The 21,175-nt window shown below is 40.5% G+C and overlaps 2 protein-coding genes across 2 annotated transcripts in view; both read left to right on the forward strand.

Moving 5' to 3' along the window:
* Positions 1 to 21,175, forward strand: part of LOC115359829 (zinc finger protein 585A-like) — a 1,044,768-nt gene that overhangs the window by 912,388 nt on the left and 111,205 nt on the right. The gene's annotated exons all lie outside the window — the stretch shown is intronic.
* The window catches only part of ip6k1 (inositol hexakisphosphate kinase 1), a 51,957-nt gene continuing 32,396 nt past the window's right edge, over positions 1,615 to 21,175 (forward strand). The window contains exon 1 of the mRNA XM_030051394.1: positions 1,615 to 1,825. The gene's annotated coding sequence lies outside the window, so the exon portion shown is untranslated. The remainder of the gene's footprint in view (positions 1,826 to 21,175) is intronic.

Consider the following 21,175-nt stretch of genomic DNA (forward strand, 5'->3'; position numbering starts at 1 on the left):
GCCGGTTGTGTTTTACTCTGTTCATCCCCTCTGTAAAGAATTCATAAAACTGCCTTTGGGAAGATGCTACAGAGTCAAACCCCTTTGAACTGAGCTGAACTAAACTGAACTAGTGGACTACTGTATAAGTGGTATTGGCTTTTATGACATTCTGGATTTTGGTTCCAAAGAATATATTATGTGAAGCATTACATACAACAGCCAGTTCATTTTTTTCCTCTCAGGGATGCCATTTATCTGTTTCTGCAAATGAACTCTTATCCCTCCTGTTACCTTTGTTGTCAATTTGACCCCATTCAATGTTTAATACCTTTAAATACATGACTGACATTTTTTTTTTTTTTTTTTTTTTGCTTCATATTTCATGACTTTTCCTAATTTAATGTGGAAAGTGGGTAAACATGAAATTAACATGATGATATGTTTTCAGTGACATGTGCACATTTTGTATGCATGTGTAGTTCACTCTGAGGCTGTTTTCATTTGTATAAAACACATAAGAAATATCAACATTTTACACACATTTCTTTAGCTGTATTGGACAACACTGAGGAACTATATGATGACATTTATAAACGTCAGAAAACCCTCCCTCTACTTTAGGGCCCTCACCAAACATAACCACACCTGTATCAGTGCTAGGGCATCATTGATAGTTAATGTGACATTTGGAGAGGGAAAACATGGTTCCTACTAAAACTTTGATGTATTAGAGGGGAGTTGTGTTTCATTTAAAGGGCTATTTAGGTCGTCAACAAGACACATTAAAGTACCTGACACATCAACTTGGGTAACAATTTTTTGGTTTTGTTGCTGAAATATACTTATCACTATTATATATAAACTAGTATCGCTATTAGTACTATTATTACTAATATTATTATAATTACTAATCAGTATTATTAATCAATATTATTGTTAGTACTATTTTATTGTGGTTAAAATTATTATTATCAATATTATTATCGGTAACACTCTTTTATTAATACATACAAGGGCATCTCATTTAACCATCCGAATACACACACACACACACACACACACACACACACGCACACACACATCACAATAGAAGCGAACATGTACTGTTATTTATTATCTCTTTCTGTTTTTGTTGTTGGTTCTTGTTTGTTTGTTTGTTTGTTTGTTTGTTTGTTTTTTGTTTGTTTTTTTTGTTTTTTTTTTACACTGTATATCTGTCAACATTATGTCATGTATGTCTAGTTATGTCAATGTCAGTCATGTTAACTGTCAAAATAAAAAAAAAAAAGAAAAAAAAAGAAGAGATATCTAGTATGTCTAGTCCTGAGTCAAAATCAAAGTTGGGCAATATCACAACTGCAGAGTTCCAAAGAACTCCATGTGGCTTATACAAAAAAAAAAAAAAAAAAAACTTGGGTAACAATTTTTATTATAATGATTTTCTGGAGGTTTCAATTCAATGTAAGTAGGAGGGTTGACAGACTGCTGTTTCAATGTTAAAACGGAAGATGACGCTACTGCACCGTTCAGCGATCCCGGCTGCCCCCAAAGTGCCTGTCAAAGAAGATGAGGGTAAATATAGGCCTGTAGGGGGCGACAAAGGCCCGCACTCATGTAAATGAACTGTAAAAGCCAAGTAGCTAACGTTAGCAGAGCAGAGTTTTTACTGTACCACCGTTAGCCGCGCTAGCCGCTAGATGTAGCCGCTCCTGGATGTTTTTCCAGCCGTTTATGAGTTAGGATACCGGGGACAGACGTTCATGAGCCCCTCCGATCACTAAAACGCAACCACGCTGACCCCCACCGAGTCAGTTCAGTGTCCAGCGGGTGTTACCGACAGTCGGTAAGTTGTTATTTTGACAGCTCGCTTTCCATCAGGACAGACTGCGTAACGTCAAACCGTGATATCAGCTATGCTACTTAGCTAACGTTAGCCTGCTATGCTTTCTAAACGGCGGTTAAGTGTCGAGCTGGTGTTTTCCTGTATCACCGTGGCCTCCGCACTGCATTTAAATAAAGAGAGATGGAGTTTCGAGCAGGAATGACACACACTGGGGTGTTAAAGTTAAGACGGTCGAATCCGGGTTTATAGCTGGAGCTGGAGCTGGAGCTCAGTTTACCGAAGCGAGCTAGCATGCTAGCTGTCAGGCTAAGGTCAAGAAGCTGGCCAGTCTAATATGGTACCCAAGTGTCTAAATGTGTGATATATGTCGTACCAAGCCGTAATGCCACCAGCAAACCATAATCACGTTGGCTATGTTTAGGCTGACATCCTGTGTCCGTAAGGGGAGGAGGACTTGTGCTGTTTTGGTGGCTGAGAAGTGGCTTTGTGAAGTTTAATTAGCTCGCAGCTAGCGGGCAGCTTTAATAAAGCCGTTATAGTGCTGTTACCACGGCTCTGTGCAGGCTGGACTCAGATGGACTACCTTGCTCCCTCTCCGCTGCTTATCAGGTAAAGGTGTCAGATGATAACGATGCTGCTATCAGCTGTTCCAGGCTGTGTTACTGCACAGGTTTGCTGGCTTTGACAAGGATAGCCGGGGCAGGGAGATTATCTGGTTAGCGCTGTAGCCCCGGCTGGAGCTGAACATTGGGTGTGTGGATGACAATGCTACTTGTCGGTCAACTGTTTATCTGCTGTCATACTGTTGGTGTCACGCCGCCTTGTTCTGATTTTTCCGCATTTAAATGATTGAGCAGCATGTTAATGACAAAAAGCCAGGACCAATCAGCGGCTGCCTGTACACTCCAGCAGCCTCGACTGAAATCTGTTGTTGTGGGATTTGCCTGGGAGACTCAGGGGCTCTGATGATTTACTATGGCGGCTGCATGGCAATGCTAAAAGTCATCTGAGTGAAAGGAGCCTGTCCTCCACTGTCCTGTCATCCATAGCAGTCAGCAGGGTTTACCTATGGTGATTATGTAACAGCACAATCACACACACACACACACACACACACACACACACACACACACACACACACACACACACACACACTGGAGGTGAGGGGGTAACTTCCTCCGTGTCCGCCTCTTATTTCTCATTGTTGATGTCAAGGACATGTCTTCACACTCTCACATGTTTGAGATTATGGTTACTGCTATTCTAAGAAAACAGTGTATTTTCCAACATCAATGAGTGAAGAATAAATGTAATTTGTGGCTGCACATAATAGGTCTGTAGTAGGGCTGAATAATATATCATTTATCTAGATATAAACACGCCAGATATTAATATCTCAAGAGGCAACAACATGGACGATATCAAATTTAGGGTTGGGGTTAGCCCAAGACAGTGATTAGTCTGTTTTGATCAAAACATATTTTGTGAAGTAACTGCATTTTCTCCATCCAGTTGGTATTATTATGCTGTTTTTTGAAGAAGGCTCAGTTTTCACTGTTGCTACACTTCAAATACGGTTGAAGCATTGTGTCAAAGCAGAAATATTGAAATATTTGGTATAAATATCAAAGTATGATTTTTTTTTTATTTCCATATCTACAGCCCTGGTCTTTACTACACAGTGTTAGGTGATGTTTGTGTTCAGTGTTATGAAAAGCGTAAAAGAGAAAGAGTGTGTGTGTGTGTGTGTGTGTGTGTGTGTGTGTGTGTGTGTGTGTGTGTGTTAAAGGCATTTAGCGCCAGGCTGGGAAACAACAAGCAGCCGGATGCTTGTGTGTCTGGTCTGATTGTCTACTTCCAGGTAACCAGCCTGTCTTTTGGAGTCCAGTTCTACTGTAATCATGCAGAGGGCAGCTAAAACAGTGAAGGAGGCCTATGATTTTGTTTCCTCCATTAGTCACCGTGGCTCACATCCAGTCAGGCTCTTTTCCACTCTACAAAGCTCTTTAGTCCCCTGAGCAGTAAAAGTGGCTGGCCTAATTTAGGAATTCCCCAGCCACTGGCCAATGAATAAAAAAGTTAATTTGCTGTTGTTTTTAGCTACATTTCCTGTCCAGGGACCCAGACCAACAATAAATGTTTAATGTAGGATGAGAAGTGATCTTTTTTTTTTATTTATTATTTTTTTTTATTTGAATCTGTAATCCAGCTGGCAAATCACCTCTGTTGTAAACATGAAGTAAATGCCACCCCTCTCGCTGTTTGGGGGGAAATAGATTGATGGAAATAATGAGTAATCCTTAGCTACCTTGCCTCGTCCTCGGAGGAGAAACCGGTGACTAATAAGACTTAACTGGCCCCGTTTGGCCTTGAAATGGAGACCAGGCTGCTGTTATTAATGTGTCTGTTAGCTTTCTGGGACCTCCTGCACTCTGTCAGCATCACAGCGACACCGCCCACCGCACCTTAACCAGAACTCAAAGATGAATCATATGCACTGCAAACCCCAGGTGCACATAAATCAGAAAATCCACTGGCCACTGTAATTATTTAAGAAGCCAATCAGATGTGTGGAACAGACCAGGACTCAGGATGATTGGTTAGATAGCGGAGAGGCTGAGTTCATCTAACTTATTAGACAAGGACAGACATTTACCAATATGCAGTTTGGTGGATGGGGGTCACTTTGTACTGTTTAGTGGATTGTTAGATATTCTGGAAAAGCAACATCAGCTTGTTTTTACTCAGTTGTCTTTGGAGATTCAAGGCTACTGTCAGGCTGCAACTAACAAATACTTTCATTGTTGATTAATATGCTGATTATTTTTTGTTATTGATCAGTTAGCCTCATCATTTCATGTATAAAATGTCAAACTAATGACAAATGCTGATCACAAGTCCCCAGAGACCAAAGTGATGCATGCAAACTGCCTCTGTAGTCTGACCAGTGGCCAAAAAAAGCAAAACAAAACAAAAAAAAAAACCCAAAACAAACAAAAAATTAATTGTAATGATATGTAGACAGAAAGTACTTCCACACAGCTGTAACTTGCAAAACGTCCCACAGAAGAACTGCAGCGCTTCACTCAGAAACCTTCGTCAGGCATACAGGAAATAAGATTGACGCAGTGATTATATAAAACAAACATATTATATTATATAAAACATGGCACAGCCAATCAAATGCTCATAAACTGACACATGAAAACATGCCGTGTACATGACCAGTGACCAGCTGTTTAAACATCACCTGCTTGACATCCAGCGTGATTTGTGACAGCAGTGTGCCGGACGACCTCCTCTCTCCATTTGGTCTATTTTTGTTCCTGCGCACGTGCAGAAAGACAACTCAGACGTGCAGAAGTTTGGTTTTAAGACAAAAGCAAGTCATTCTTAGTATTTGTGAAGCTATAACCAAGTATTTTGTATTTTCCCCCGATAAATGACTAAAGCAATTAATATGAAAATTATCAGCAATTAAAAGTTTATATCTATCGATTAATTAAGCAGTTGTTTCTGCTGTATACATAGATTTACATGGCATTCTTTGTTTTCTCAGGATCAGTTTTAATGTGTGAGAACTGAGCTCCTCGGGGACAGACATGTGCTGGCCTTGAATAAGATGCACAAGATAGACCGGCAGGCAGGACTTGCTGTATCACTGATTTAATTTAACTTTAAGGTTTTTTTGTTGGTTGTTTTTTTGACCAAAGGTTCATATAACTAAATGCCTGTGTTGCTCCTCTGCAATTCTAATAACACAGCAGTGATTCAACCTCTGTCAAGTTCATGGCAGCTTTTCCATTTGCTGTTCAAAACACTCAGTGTTTGGTAGCCAGGGTGTCTGCAGGTCCTTAAAAAACAGTCTTAAACTGACTTAAATACAGTTTTACAAATATCAGGCACAAAATTCATGAAATAGTCTAAAATTTGAACTTGTGAGATCTTAATTTCAACATAGAACATCTGGTCTAATTTCATTTATCCATGTATTTCTGTTGACTTCTTCTTGTTGATTAATCTGACTCACATTATACTTTACCTGTCCTACTTAGCAGCAGAGAGAAATCTTAGAAAATCCTCATACTTACTTGTGAAGTTCTGTTGCAAAAAAGTATTGGGTCAATTTAAAACAACACTACCTAAAGGACATTTTCAATACTTTTAAAAACTTCTAACAACATTTCATAGGATCATCTAGTTGATAACGACCATATTCCCACCAAAAATTACCTCTGCACTCGATCACAAACATAAGATTTATGTTTACACTCTGAGACACAACTGAAATGCTGTTTTTTTTTTTTTTATAAGAAAAGATTATATTGTCCAAAGAAAAGTTTCTTAAATGTTGTCTTAAAAAGCATTATATTTAACCCTCTGAGACCTGTGGACTCCCCGGGCAGGAAGTGATGCCCTTTACATTGCTGGTTTGTTTTGGAATGAGCAGCAGAAGAAGAAGGAGGGAAGGAGGCGCTGCGAAGAGACGAGGGGCTCAAACTTCAAAACTTCAAAGAGCTCACAGTCCCGCCCACACTGTTTGATTGACAGGCGATCCTGGGAAGTGCACAATAAAATAGAAGAGCAAAACAAAACGTGTGTCCAGTTTTAGAACCTAAGGTTTGGCTTTTGATTATTTGGAGACTTGAGACTTGTTTGGAAGTGTCGTACCTGAGCAGCATAAATCCTTCTTGACTGACTGATATGTGCGTAGTTTTTGGTCACCATGGTGATTCCTGAGTCCTGGGTCGGCGGTGAGGAAAGAAGCCAGATGGCAGACATCTGCGGTTGGTAGTTTGATGTTTTGGTTGATCTGAGCTGTTGTCTCACCCCATGGGTTGTTGATACTCGATAGGACAGATTGTTCTCATGGCACTTGGCTCTCTCTCTCTCTCTGTGTGTGTGTGTGTGTGTGTGTGTGTGTGTGTGTGTGTGTGCGGCCGACCTAGTGTCGCTGAACAGCTGTTGAATTTCATATATCAAGGGACATGGGCAGCAGCTGTGTGTATGTGTGTGTGTGTGTCTTTGTAATTTTCCCAGTTGTAGTTGATGATTGTTTAGACTGACAGCTGTGCTAATTTATGTTGTGATTCTTTTGTTCAGTGCGACTGTTTTGAAATTCTGATACACAGAATAGGAGCACGACTTCCTCTGAACGGGGGTCAGATGTTAGCTGTCGGTACATTTGTGATTTAAGGTACAACAAGTAAACAGACGCTCCTTTATTTTTATGTTCATACTAGAAAACGTCATTGAACTGGGCTGTAGAGGAAATGCCTGAGAAGTGTGTGAATGAAGAACCGCTTGTAGTTTTAATTAGTGTTTCTGTTTCAACCAATCAGGAACTGGACCTAATTAGCACCGGTTCCAGATACCCAACGCTACTGAGGGGGTCAGATGTTAGGTGTCAGCTGCTTAGGTTTCACTCAGTTTGAATGCAGCTAACACTAGAAAGGCCAGTGGATTTTTGAGGGTCTAAGAGATGACAGACAGGCCATCAACTGCAAAAACAATGAAAACTGTTTCTTTGTGTGAAAAGCCAACAACACCGGTTTGTACGTTGTGGGTCAAGAAAAAAGTCACCAAATGAATGACATTTTGAAAGCTGTGATATTTCAGTTGAAAAAAAAATCCAGAACAGCTATCTGTGAACTGCAGTCTGGCCTTTGTAGTGCTAAATGTTTCATACAAAATCCGGCGAGGGTTTCAGCAGCAGCAGAACAATATTCAGCTTTTCTCCTGCAGACAGGAAGTGCATCGCTCTCCTGTCCTCCTCCTTTCTCAGCCAGTCAAGGTCCCGCCCCGACGCCTGTCAATCATCTGGACAAGCTGCCGTCTTTCTGAAGTGTTTGAATGGGTTTTGTCTGCTGCACATTTAGCTTTAGTGTTGCCTTTAATACCACAACCAGTATTCATTTACTGTACCAAAATTCAACACTGTTTTGTTACTACCAAAAACCACCAAGTAATGTACTGATTGGTCAGCGCTGTAGCAGCTTTTCCTCAGGGATGTAGACGTTCGTTGGCTGTTTATCGGCACTGGAAATGAAACTATTTTTATTTCTGTTCCTGGCATCAGTTTGCCATCCAGTTCAGGAGGACTGTTGGCTGTGAAGTAGTGATACTCTGTAATGTTTGACCATCCATCACTTGGCATTTGCAGCCATCAGTACAGTTGTGATTTTAGATACAACAGGTAAACTGATGCCACTTTATTTTTACATTCATACCAGAAAATGTCATTGCACTGGTCTGTAGAGGACATGCCTGAGACGTGTGAGAATGAAGAACTTGTAGTAGTTTCAGCCATGACCTTTAATTAGTATTTCAGTTTCAGCCAATCAGGAACTGCACCTAATTAGCACCAGTTTTAGATAACCCAATGTTACTTGAGATTGAGGACATTAACACTAGGCATTACCTCCACATACAACTGCATGATTACATTTTAGTTGGTAAATCATAGCTTTTTCTATGCTTTCAAAACAAGGACCTGCACCTTTTTAGGTGTGCCTTCTTATTTTGCAAGTTTACTTCATTGAAAAATCAACTACTCTCTTTTTCTCCAGGGTTTAAAATCAAAAGTAGGTGGATGTCTTGGGATGTTTCGTAGCATTGTACTTTACTTGAACTTTATCTATGATTGATCTGATAGCTGCCCTGCCCCTCCAGTGCTGCTGTCCCCGCTGCATTTTTCAGTCTAGTAGAGCAGACAAACAGGGACTGAAACCTTCAAATGCTGGAATTGGCAGAAGCTCTGTCTGAAGGTGAAGGTGATGATGTTGCCATAGTACTTCAGCGGAGATATTTGGTAAGAATTTAAAACTTAAAAAAATAAATAATAAAAAAAAAGTTTAATTATGTCTTAACACACCCACTGTAAATGGTTTATGCCCCAAATCGTCCTGATGTAATTGAAAACCGGCAAACAGGGGATATAAGCATGAATACACAGATTAATAATTTAGGCTATATTCATTTATTTATTTTTTCCTTTCAAGTTGCATTTTGCAGCTTTAAGAAGCTCTCTGAGTCTCCTTTCCCCTCGGAGACAAAACTACAACCTCTTGGGACGGGGGAAAGTGCAGCCGTTGGAGTTTTGTTGATTTTGTGATTAATTCTGTCGCCCTACTTTCAAGCACTCATCACGGCGTCTAGCTACTGCCTTCACCCCTCAAGACACACACACACACACACACACACACACACACATGCATCATGCAGTTTTGGACAACCTGTTCTCTCATGGGTGTATGTGTGTGTGAGTGTGTGTCAGCAGACTCCAGCCCTTATTTAGCATTATTTAGCCTGGTTATGCTACGTTTCATCACAACACCCACTAAGCAGTAACACACACAAAAGCTGCTGAGCGTCGCAGGTACGCATAATGAGAACGACGATGATGATGCTGATGATGATGATGTTGATGATGATGATGTTTTGGATTTTGCTCCTGGCTGTGTGTTGCAGTGTGGGGTTGACCTGGTGGTCTGAATCAGTCCAGTGCAGGGCCATCATGATGTCACATGTCAGTTTCCATCTCTACAGTCATTGAGTAGTGTCACTGCTCCTGAAAATACAGTTAGCCTGTTTGACTTTGTGCAGTTGTTTGGTTTATTTCACCAGATTCTGGTAGCAAAAAAAAAGTTACAGAAAGTGAAGTGAAGTGAGCATTTGTTTTGAGTAAAATCTCTAATTCTGTCCGATAACACACGTGACAACCCTGAACAAATCAAACACAGAAATGCAATTAAGGGCACTCTCTCACCTAATAATTTTGGTCCAACCAGCATGATAGTCATACATTCTTTGTTCCCTACTTTCAGAGAAAAAAAAATTCAGCTCGTCAAAATTTCTTTCACAAATGAAAAACAGCATGTGCTTGAAAATGTCTGTGATCAGGGTCTGAATTTCCCACCCACCTGGCACCAGATGCCAGTAAAATTTGGTGAATAAATCAGGCATCACCAGCCCCTCTGATTTGCAATACCATATGAATACCTAGAGTTCAGTTGAACGTAGTGGTGAATTACCTGATCCTGTGTATAATAAATAACATTATACATTAACATTCCACCTTTACATTATTCCATTAATGAAACAGCACTGAAAATGGATGGAGGGAAATAGATGATATATGATTTGGTCAGTAGAACCTATTCTTGGCTTTTTTTTTTTTTTTTTTTTAAGTTTAATTGCCCTTTACATTTGAGCCCAAATGCTACTTTTGGACAGCTCTGGTGACTGGTCAGATGGTATTTTTTGCTTTTAGGACACCACTGAATATGAACGACTATTGCAGCCCAGGGCGGTTAATAATGTATTGATACGCTGCAAAGAAGATGCTCTGCCATCTGACACCGATATCAGTGAAGGCTGGAGGTGATGTGATGTCCTGCTAAGAGCTGCTTTATGAGGTAAATCAGAGATGAAGGCTAAAACATAGTGGATTACTCACTTAAAATGCTACAGAGTTTGATTCAAGCACCGCAAACACAGCAAGTGTGAAATACTAAGTTCAATTTCCCACTCTGGTTTGGACAAAAGATAAATAAACTGTAAGTAATGGTGCCTGCAGTGTAAACGTGACAGCGCTGATCCAGGCCCGTAGTTAGGACAGATAGGTTTATATGTGGCTGGTATTGATGTTTGCAGCTGCTGGAAACATGAAAGTCAAAGCTGTCGTGTAACAACAAACCCATTACCTACTCTGTGTGTGTGTGTGTGTGTGTGTGTGTGTGTGTGTGTTTTGTGTGTGAGGAATTACTGTGTTAACCCTGCCACCTGAGGCTACGACAGGCTGAAACACCTCTTTGACACCCATCGATGACACACACACACACACACACACACATTCACCACCACCCAAAGAAATAGTAGAAAAGCCAGGGATTTAACTTGGTGTTTTCTTATGCCCAGCTATTTGTGAATTATTTAGTGACCTTTACTGTAGATAAATCACTAGGCCTAAATAAAGACATTATCAGTCATAATAATTATTCAGTATCAGTATTCATTGATCATTTGGGATTATTTTGTCCACCGGCCACAGAGGTTTGTGTATCGTATCCCACAACGAAGCAGCTAGACTGCAGATTTCGATGCAGTTTGAAGGCCTGAATGAGGGTTGGTCAGCTGTAGAGCGGCGGTTTTCAAACTTTTTCATGAATCTGGACCTCCAAGTTGACTTTGAGTAAGCCGTGATATCCCCATTCCTTTGACAAGCTTTTAAACACAAGAAATCTGATCAAATCAGCATCACTATCTGACTTTTTTTTTAAACATCTGTTTATTGAAGGTTTTCATTTTTATAGGCAGCAGCCAAATCAAGATACTGTACAGAAATTTAAACAGATTACTATCTCACATTTTAATATATCATTTTAATCATTATAAATATAGTTGTCTTGCCTTTGTTTTTGCAAATTTTTGGGAATTTTTTATTTTTTTATTTATTATTTTATTATTATTATTATTATTTTTATGATTTTGTCGTACTAATGTTCCTAGTAAATTTTTGCAAATTTGCCATAAGCCTTTACCCCTGTTCTTGAAAGAAATCAAGTGAATTTGCGCAGGTTTCAAAGGGTGAAATTGTTCTGACAAATCGCTGTAAGATTAAACCAGAAAGAACAAAATGTGTAAAATGATCCCTGATACATTTTCCACGGTTTCTAGTCACACAGGTTCTACTGAGTTAAATTACAGTGAAATTAAATTATTCCTCTTTTTCCTGAGGACAAACTGGAAGACCCTCAGGGACCTCAGGGTTTCTCAGGACACCAGACTTTGAAAACCACTCTTGTAGGGTAGACTGACACTTTGAATATTTTACTACTTCAGCGCTTCCATGTTGTTTCTTTTCTGCTGTGATTTCCATGTAATGGGAGAAATTATTGACGTTAACCTGAAATAACTTTTGAACATTTTGTAAATAGGGAAATATTATGGGTTTCTATCAGTTGCATTATGCAAATTATTCTGAAGATGCCAATGAAATTAAAATGCCGACAGCTTAACAGAAGATGGAGCGATTGAATGGCCTGCTCACTATGGGAAGCGTTATGCTGTGGGTTTTTACAGTCCTTTGCATACAGGAGAGGGTGTGCATTGGGTCATTTTGTTGTGATCAGATGCCATTCACTGTATTTGAAGAACACCTCCAAGTTCAAGTTCAGGTTTATTTCAAACCCAAAATCATTTGTGTTATAAATTGGAGGCCTGTTTATATATCCAGAACAAGTACTGTGGTTATTTGATAGTTCCATGTTTGTTGTCTCCAGGCTAGTGATTATTTGCGGAAGGAGTTGTCTAACAAGGCCGGGGGTGTGACACCACACAACACCACACCTGGTCAGAGCAGATCACGGTTCAACATTTGACAGAGCAGCGTCGTGTCACCTCACCTGTCATGTTTGTTGTCAGACACAGGAAACACATGACACTGCTCCTCGCTCCCCGTCACGTCATCGTTATGCATATAAGGTGTCTCCATCAGCCTTAATGGCCTCCTGTTTGTTTCTCCAAACGTATCCACCTCAGCCACGTGCACAGCCCTGTTTGGCAGGTTTCACTGTTGATTACTAGGGCTGGGTGATATGGCCTGTAAATAATATCACATTATTTTGAGGCTAAATCACGTTACACAGTATGTCTTGATGTTTTTAAATCTTCTTTCAAGCGCCTCAGAGATGCTCAGTATAACACTTTGACTGATGCCTAAAATTATACCAGTATGATGACTCTAGTAGGGCTGTGCGGTACAAAATCAGACGTCATACTATTCTTCACCTAATATATCAATATTGTGACAATATTGTGGGTATGACTATTGGTGTTTTCACAAAATATTTGTACAATGAGATTTTTGAGAAATAATAATCATTAGTAACTCTTATATAATAACTAAGTGGATAAAGGCAAATATTGGAGCATCCTAAATAGTCTGGTAAGTTCAGAAGCATCACTTTACTGTAAAGCCATATCACAATATCATGATATCCATAATCCTAGACGATATCTAGTCTCATATCACAATATCATTATAATATCAATATATTGCCCAGCCTTATTCATTACTAAATTGAACATTGTTTGAATTTACATTAGCCATTAGCTGCCAATAAAGCATAATTGCCCCTCAACCTACAACCATCAGCTAAGATCCTGATCATGATTGTGATTGGTCAGGTCCATGCTGGTTATATTCAACCAGCAATGCCACCTTCAGTTTGACAGCAGCCGCCTCATTGTCTGCGTAATAAGCCAACCCAGATCAAAAGAGCCTTTTCAGACTCTGGAGTTAGACCAGGCCACAGTGAAATAAGGATCAAACAGAGTTATCTGTTCTCAGTCACTGTGATGGATCATCTCACTCTGCAGGAGTCGTCTCTTACACTGTACAAGAATGAACGGCAGCCAACAGTTTGAAAACAAACGCTGATACGCCTATCCGGTGCTGACTGCGCAGGCAGCAGAGAGGAACCTGCTCTGTTGGTCCTGACGTACAGAAACCTGTCAGACTCTGTCTCCTCTTATCTGCTCATCTGTCCACACGGCTGATTTCTGTCAGTTCTGCAGATGATTGAGTTTGTTTCCGTGGTAACTTGGCATGTTATTGACAGCTTTGAGGCAGTAGTAGTAGTAGTAGTAGTAGTAGTAGTAGTACTATCAGTAGTAGGGCTGGGCTTCATGGACAGTATTAAATATCATGATTTTTTTTTTTACCAAAAACCTCATTATTGATGTTGTAGGGATGACTGTTCCTGCTTTTAGAAAATATTTACACGATGAGATTTTTGATGAACAATAATTAGTAATGTGGATATGATGATAATGCAAGTAGCGCAAGGCTTTGCAGTGCGACTGTTTAACTCGCGTTTGCTTCTAAAATAGATATGTGCAAACTGGAAAAAAAATTGACCACAGTGTGTGAGTAAACATTATAACATACTGCAATATTTTGTTACAAATGTATCACATGAATACAAAACCAGCTGTGATTATTAAACAACAGCAGACTGTACAGCAGCAACGTTAGCTCAACCTTACAGTAAAAGCCACTCACACTGACCACCAGTCTGCTAGCATAATAACTCCAAATATCTGATTGTTTAAAATTACACGTTTTCACTGGTATGTAAACATGTAGCATTTCTTGTAGCTGCTTCATAATAAAAGCATCCTGTTGGTTCGCCGATGGAAAGCTTTTATGAAACAATGGCCTTTCCATCTCGTAGGAATGGGCCAATGTGTGATTTTGGTGGCATGTGCTATTGCACAGATGTGGGTCCCATAGACACATACAGGCATGTGTGCAGTATAAATATTTAGGCTATATAATAAATTGTTCGTTTATAAACTCTGTGTTACTTGAACATTTGTGCTCCTAAATTGCTTTGTGTGCTTCTAAATTTCTTCATTTGGGAGCACATGTAGTTCATGTGGAAACAAGTTAGTGGAGGCCTGTAAAGGCAAGTAAGAGAACAGCTGCAACAGTCCATTAAGTTCAAAAAATTGCATCCCTTTACTGTAATGCAGCCTTTGCAAACCCAAAAAGCTTCATCACAACATCTGAACCCAAACAGGAAGACTCCAGATGACAGAGTCACATGGTAACCAGTAGGGGGTGGGAAACGTGTACAAAAAATTCTAAACGTGTACACGCACCGTATAATTGCATATACATGTGTACACGTAATATCCATCGTCCTCAACAGTTGACGCAGGTTGCATGTCGAGGGCGACCATTTCCGCAATTAAGTTGTTAATTGCTTCGATTCGTGGCTTGTCACATTTTCTGGATATGAAATCCTTCATGCTAGCTTGCTGTTGTCGTCCTCCACTCGCACCTGCACTGACGCCAGGCTCTGTCCCCAGGCTGTTCCGGTGGTGGTTTACCTTTAAGCCTGTTCTGCTACCCTTAGGGGGTAGAAGGCTTATTCAGCGTGACACAGTGTACGCTTGACGGTGTTTCCACTTACGTTTCTTTCAAACAACTGCCGAACAGAACTTCTATTTTTGGTGGATCCCATCACGCTCGTGAGTGAACTTAAAGTCACGTGATGAAAAAACAACGAGTACGTGGTTAGTGTTTTTTCTAAACCTTTATGATTGGCTAACCGTGTTTACACGTGTACGAGTCCCACCCCTAGTAACCAGACAACAGAGGCTGTTGTCAATCAATGACAATCTGAATCCACACAAAAGCAACAAAGTGCCAGTCTACGTCCACTAGTAGATATTCCTGGAAATCCTTAATTGACTCTGTCTCACTAGCTGAAGGATAGGAGGATTCCCTCTTTCTCTCTCTCACTCTCTCTCTCTCTCTCTCTCACTCTCTTTCTCTCTGTCTCTCCCACACACACACACACACAGACGTACACTCAGTCATTCTACCTCCTAGAAATAGCAGCTTAATCTGTCTGTCAGTGTCAGTGAGCTAGCTAACCCTTAGCAATATCCCAGCACTGACTGATGATGTAAGCTCTGCTCACACAGGTCCTCTGAGCTGATTGGCTGGCTGCTCAGGTCATCCACCACACCTGGCAGGACACCGATAGCCGATTACAGATTTGTTTGTTTGTCTCTGTGTGTGTTTGTTTATTCGGTCCATGGACTGGATCCTTCATTGTTTTTTGAAGTTCAGTGTTTCAGTCCCAATGCAAACCTTCCTCCTCTGTCTGCAGGAGTGTTCAACTTGAGTCCATAATGTGCTTGTCTGCCTTCTGTTTATCATTTTCTCTCTCTCGGCTTAGAGTGGAGGAGGAGGGAGGGAGGAGGGAGGGTTAGGAGGGGATCAGAGTTGATGCGTTTGGGAAGGGAAAAGGATGTGAGATTAGATGAGAGGACGAAAGAAAGCAGGACGGGGGCGACGAGGAGGTGAGGTGGTTAGGTTAGCGGAGGAGAGAATAGAGGCAAGAAGAGGTAAAGTGAGAGGAGGAGAGAGAGGGCAGGGGAGGTGAAGAGAAGAGGAGGAGGATCGGGGACACAAGGAAAGGAAAGGAGAGGAGGGCAGAGGAGGAGGGAGGGAGTCGTCCTTGACAGTGACCTCCAGCAGCCTATTCGCAGCTCTCTGCATCACGCTGCCTGGTAGGCCGGCATGCAGGACGCTGCTGCCCATTGGCAACACACACCTGTTGTCTGCCTGCCAAGACCGACTGGAATGACACCAAGTCACCGGAGACCATATATAGACACAGCCAGGATAGTCACAGACTACAAGAGCCATGCAGGTCACTCCCTCTACAATAGCAGGCTTGTGTTTGACTGTTTGGAGCGCCCCCTAATGGATATAGAGACCAGGAGAGAGGGGAGAGAGAGAGAGTATGGAAGTCAGTCAGGCAGAATGGCTAATATGGTTTGTTGTGTCTTTAAAGGGTTGTTAGTCTGCAAGTAGCCAAACACAGCAACATCGGCTATTGGGAAGGACACCCCAAATGCAAATTTTGGGATTTTTTGCAAACTTATAGTGTTTCTATTCGTTTTTTTTTAAAATGCATACATTCAAAATTCACATAAACATATGGGGATGGAAGCCATTTTTTCAATTTTAATTTTTTGTTTAGAGAAAACGCTGCATGGATTGATACTGTTGGAAAGCAGTATTGGCAGTTGATACAGGGACATCGCGATACAGGGGTCACAGGATGATTTGTAACACAATACACTGCTGCACTCAGAATTCAGATTTTACTGAACATATAAATACATATGATATATGTATATACATATATATACATATAAATACAGCGAAAAATGTAACCTGCTGCATAACACCTGGTTGGATTAATAAAATATACAACACAATACATGATAATCAATCCAGAATTCCCATTCCAATTTATTAAAATAGCATTTGTGTAATGCACTTACTTAAACCAGTTAAGAATAATGCAGTGTCATAACATCATATGAACATGAAGTGTGTTAAATGATACATAGCAATACGAGGGGCTACAGAATGGATAGATACAGTTTTGTGAAAAATAATCAGAATCAGAAATCATGTTGTCCTTCATCTCTGATTTGTGAGCAGTTTCGAGACTTGTGGATAAAATAGTAATAATAATAATAATAATAATAATACATCATCTGTGGGAGAAATAACAGACGTTTTCCTAACTCCTAACTCCTTCAGAATCATTTATGACACTTGGATGTCTGTAAAAAAAACAAACAAAAAAATCCTCTTATTTTTCATAACCTGAAGTTCCTGTATTTTTTCCAAATAAAGAAAATTGCTTAATAAATAAAAATAAAATAAAATACAATGAAAAGTTTGTAAGGTTTGGCCTGAGGTTTGCAGTTTGACTTTTTTGTTTTGTTTGACACAGATAAGCGGCTTTCATACAGCACGTGGTTTGGGCCGCGCGCTACTCTTTGCAAGAGTAGTGCATATCTCATGATGTCAATAATTTAGATTTCTAAATACATACACCTGTCTGTGTAGTAAATAATTTGGTTCAGTTTACAACAGTATTGGTCTTTGATTGCAGAAAAAAAGAAAATTAAAGCTGCAAGCAGTGTTGGACGGCCCTCGAAAAATCTCGCCTATTGTGGAAAGAAAAAAACATCATATGCCAGTTTTTAAACACACCTTGTTTTCCCAAATTGTTGGTTATCTCTCTCCATGATTGGGCTTTTTTAATGAGATCACGGTAGGACTGTAGTCTGGTGTCTCACAGCTCTGCACACAGAATGACAGCCACAGTGATGCTTTCCTCCATTGTTGTTTTGCCGTTCTGCCAAAATCCGCCATTTTTTTTCAGATTCCACTATTCTCTCCTATTGGATGCTCCGAGGTGATGTCACAGTGTGCTACACCCAAGTTAAAAAAATTCAACTTGGACTCAGTTTGGTGCAGACTCAGCTCGGTGCAGACTCGTGCACCCTTGCACCCCGCGATCACACATACAATGAATGGCTGCGCCGGCCGAGGTCTGCGCCGTGCGTGCGCTGTGTGAAAGCTGCTTAAACTTCTACTTGTGGCTGATCGACCAGCGCTCATTAGCTCCAAGGCTCAATGAGTAATAACTCTTTGGTTCCCATGTCGACACAGCCCATTAAGACACTATGTGCCCGCTGTAGTTTCATCTAACTCACAAGTTAGATTTAACTCATTTAAGTGAGATAAACCAGGATTAAATGAAGTTCTGCCTTCTGGAGTTGTCAAACCTTCCAAAAAATATTCTCTCAGTTTCCCCTCAGGGATCAATAAAGTATTTCTGATTCTCATTCGGAGTTGTGGACTGCATAACTGCACTCTATTTAACTGTTCATTTAACTATCATTAATTAAAATATTGTGCAATAATTTTATACCTTCAGGATTTTACAATAATTCAGTAGTGCAATACCCCAGACTTATTTACATATTCTCAACGCCTTATTTCTGTATTTATTGTTGTAATATTTTAGGGGGATAATACACATATTTATACATAATGCACCTCATGCAAATACTTGCTTACAACTAGAATTAATGCACATATTTCTACATAATGCACATACTTTTTACAGATTTCTAATGCACATATTTTTACATTTCCATTTCTTATAACTTCACTTTTGCTTCTAATATATTCTTGAGAATTTGAGCAGCTGCAACTGACCCAGTTTCCCCTCGGGGATCAATAAAGTGTTTTTGATTCCGAATTTGATTCTGGAAAGTTTGCTGCTGCCACTGGGAAAAACTCTTTCTATCAAATGCAAACACATGATCAAGCTTTACGTCCAGAGGAAATGCCGTTTGGATTGTGTTGTACTCATTATATTCAGTCTGCAGTTTCAGGTTTCAGTCATTCATCTGAGCACAGCCGCAGTGTAAAGAGGTGGCGAGTGATGCTCTTCATCTGTAATCTGCTTCAGCCCATGTTCATTTTTGGCACGTAGCGAATATTCCAAATGCTCAGTTAGATTGACAGGGTGAAGGCAGACGCACGCCGTCACGTCAGAGTATCAGTTCTGGGATCTGTCACACCTCTCGCTCACAGTGGAAGCTTCAGAGGTAATAGATTGTTATGGTGATTACACCGATCCCAGAGCAGAACAGATGTGGCCTGATGTTTCCTGTTTGTTGCTATCTTTAGACGCTTGCGGCTCATGGGAGAGACATTGTTTACCGTGTGTACGTGAGTGTGTTGCAGTCTTGTGCGAGGGCATCTGGGGCACATACTTGGCACGTCCTGGGTCGTGACTGACTGGGGATCAGACAGACAAACAGACAAGACTGGTTAGTCTGGTTAATGCTGTTTCTCTCTCTCTTTCTCTCTCCTGGTACCCCATCTTCATTATCTTCTGTAGAGCGTTTTAACCAGATTCTTCTCTGTCTGTCTTTTCCTCTCTTTCTGTCTCTCTCTCTCTCTGTGTTTTGTTGATGAGATGGATTGAGGTCAGAGCTCCTCGTCTGCTCAGTGCTTTCCCTTCCTTCCTCTTCTGGCTTCACCCAGAAATATTCTCTGGCAGCGCCGGTCCGACCTGTAATATGAATCACAACATATTTCAGTCACATCATATCAACAGCTGCAGCGTCCAGTCCCCAGCAGCCTGCAGGTTTCTCCCCGAGTGAAAGGAGTTTCATACAGTCTCCAAAACTATAGAGAATCCCTGACATGAAAGGCTGAATGATATGGAGTAAAAAAAAAAAATCATATTGAGTTGAGTTTGACAGATATTGCACTGCAAATTGAATAATCATTTTTTCATTATCTTTTTCACTATTCAAATGAAAATTGTGTGATTTTTGCTGGGTTGTGTTGCAAACAAACATGTTTCTTACATCTGGAAAATACAATTTGTAGGTCAGGGCGTCTCTGTAGCACCATAATACTTTATTTATATTGACATATTTACATTTCTAAAATATTATTTTCAAGCCCTACTAGAATATACATCAAGGTGGAAACTGTTATCCAATAACATCGCACATCATGATGTTTATGTCCATATGCGATATTTTCGAAATTACCAAACCTCATCATGCGTAGAAATGCCTCTTCTGCTTGTGCTAGAATTTTTAAATAAAAGGTTATAACAAATTCAAGCCAATTCCATATGGTTTGACACAAAAGGAGACATGGAGTAGTATGTGGCTTTTCAGGGTTTTCCCTGCCTTATAATTTCTTAGGCGCACCGCCTAGACGTTTTCACCGACCGCCTAGATCAAATAAACGAGGAAAGGGGGAAAAAACGCACATCGATATATTCAATCTGCGGCTCCTTTAGGAATCTGTTGTTGATGCTAGCTTGGATTGTCCGGAGGGAGTTAGGCGGGCACTGGGCCGTACGTCATGAAATACTGACAACGGAATTAACCAATCACTGCAGCGAATAGTTTCTGCGTGAACGCTGAGAGGACGGCTTTCAGCCGCAACACATCCGTTGTAGGCTAGGCGGTGGTGGAGTGTATGACTCGCCTAGCGCGAAAAACACAAGCGCTCGCAAATACCAATGATCCATTGGCCATTTGGGTGACTTGTGTGAAGTGTGCAGATTAGCCAAATAAAACGGAATCTATTTTTAACGCGGAATTTGGTATAACAGCTGCACCGGCACCGCACGAGCCAAAGGGCAGAGAAACTCTCCAGGCTACAGCAGTGCACTGACATAGATTGTGAAACAAAGTGAAGAGTTGCCACTCCGCTATATTTTCACTGGCTAACAGCAGCACACTGGCTTAGCTTGTCTATTCAGAGAAGAGGTATCACTTCGGATCCCCAGCCCCCCCTCCCCTAAATACAGTTTTGGGGTGTTTTATAATTTTGAATATTGCTTTGACAGGACAATATGACAGTGTTAAGTTCTGGATATCGCCCAACCCTGTCCTATACATTGACGGTGTATGAAAATGAAAACAACTATTCCTTAAAGGTGCAGTACATCTTTTTTAACAGTTAATACTAATTGTGTAGCGGTTCAAGTAACTCGCAGTTTGGTTTGCACTGTGTTTTTTGGGTCATGATTTCTTGTTTCAGTTTGGTTTGTTTTGTACATTAGGGAGGAAAAAAAAAACACTACGATTTCCAATGTTCTCTATATTTTGTCTTTGTCAGTATGAAACCAACAAATCTTCTTTAAAAGTCTACTTATTCTATTTAAACCAAACATTAAAAAAAAACCTTTCAATGTATTCAGCCATGGGCTCAGTGTGTGGTTAGATGGCTCTCATACAGCAGATGTGTTTACAGCACTGCACTTTGTAGGGTGTGTTGTGGATCGAACGGTTTGTTGGTTTATGGTTTGGTTTTGTTAAATTAACGTAGCTAAATTGGTGTAAGGAGTGATAACAAATGAGAGCATGGTGGAGAGCACTGGAAGTCTCACATCTCACACCAGTGGTATTGTCAGTGGT

The sequence above is a fragment of the Myripristis murdjan genome, chromosome 5 (assembly GCF_902150065.1).
Source record: "Myripristis murdjan chromosome 5, fMyrMur1.1, whole genome shotgun sequence".
In the NCBI taxonomy this organism is placed as follows: Eukaryota; Metazoa; Chordata; class Actinopteri; order Holocentriformes; family Holocentridae; genus Myripristis; species Myripristis murdjan.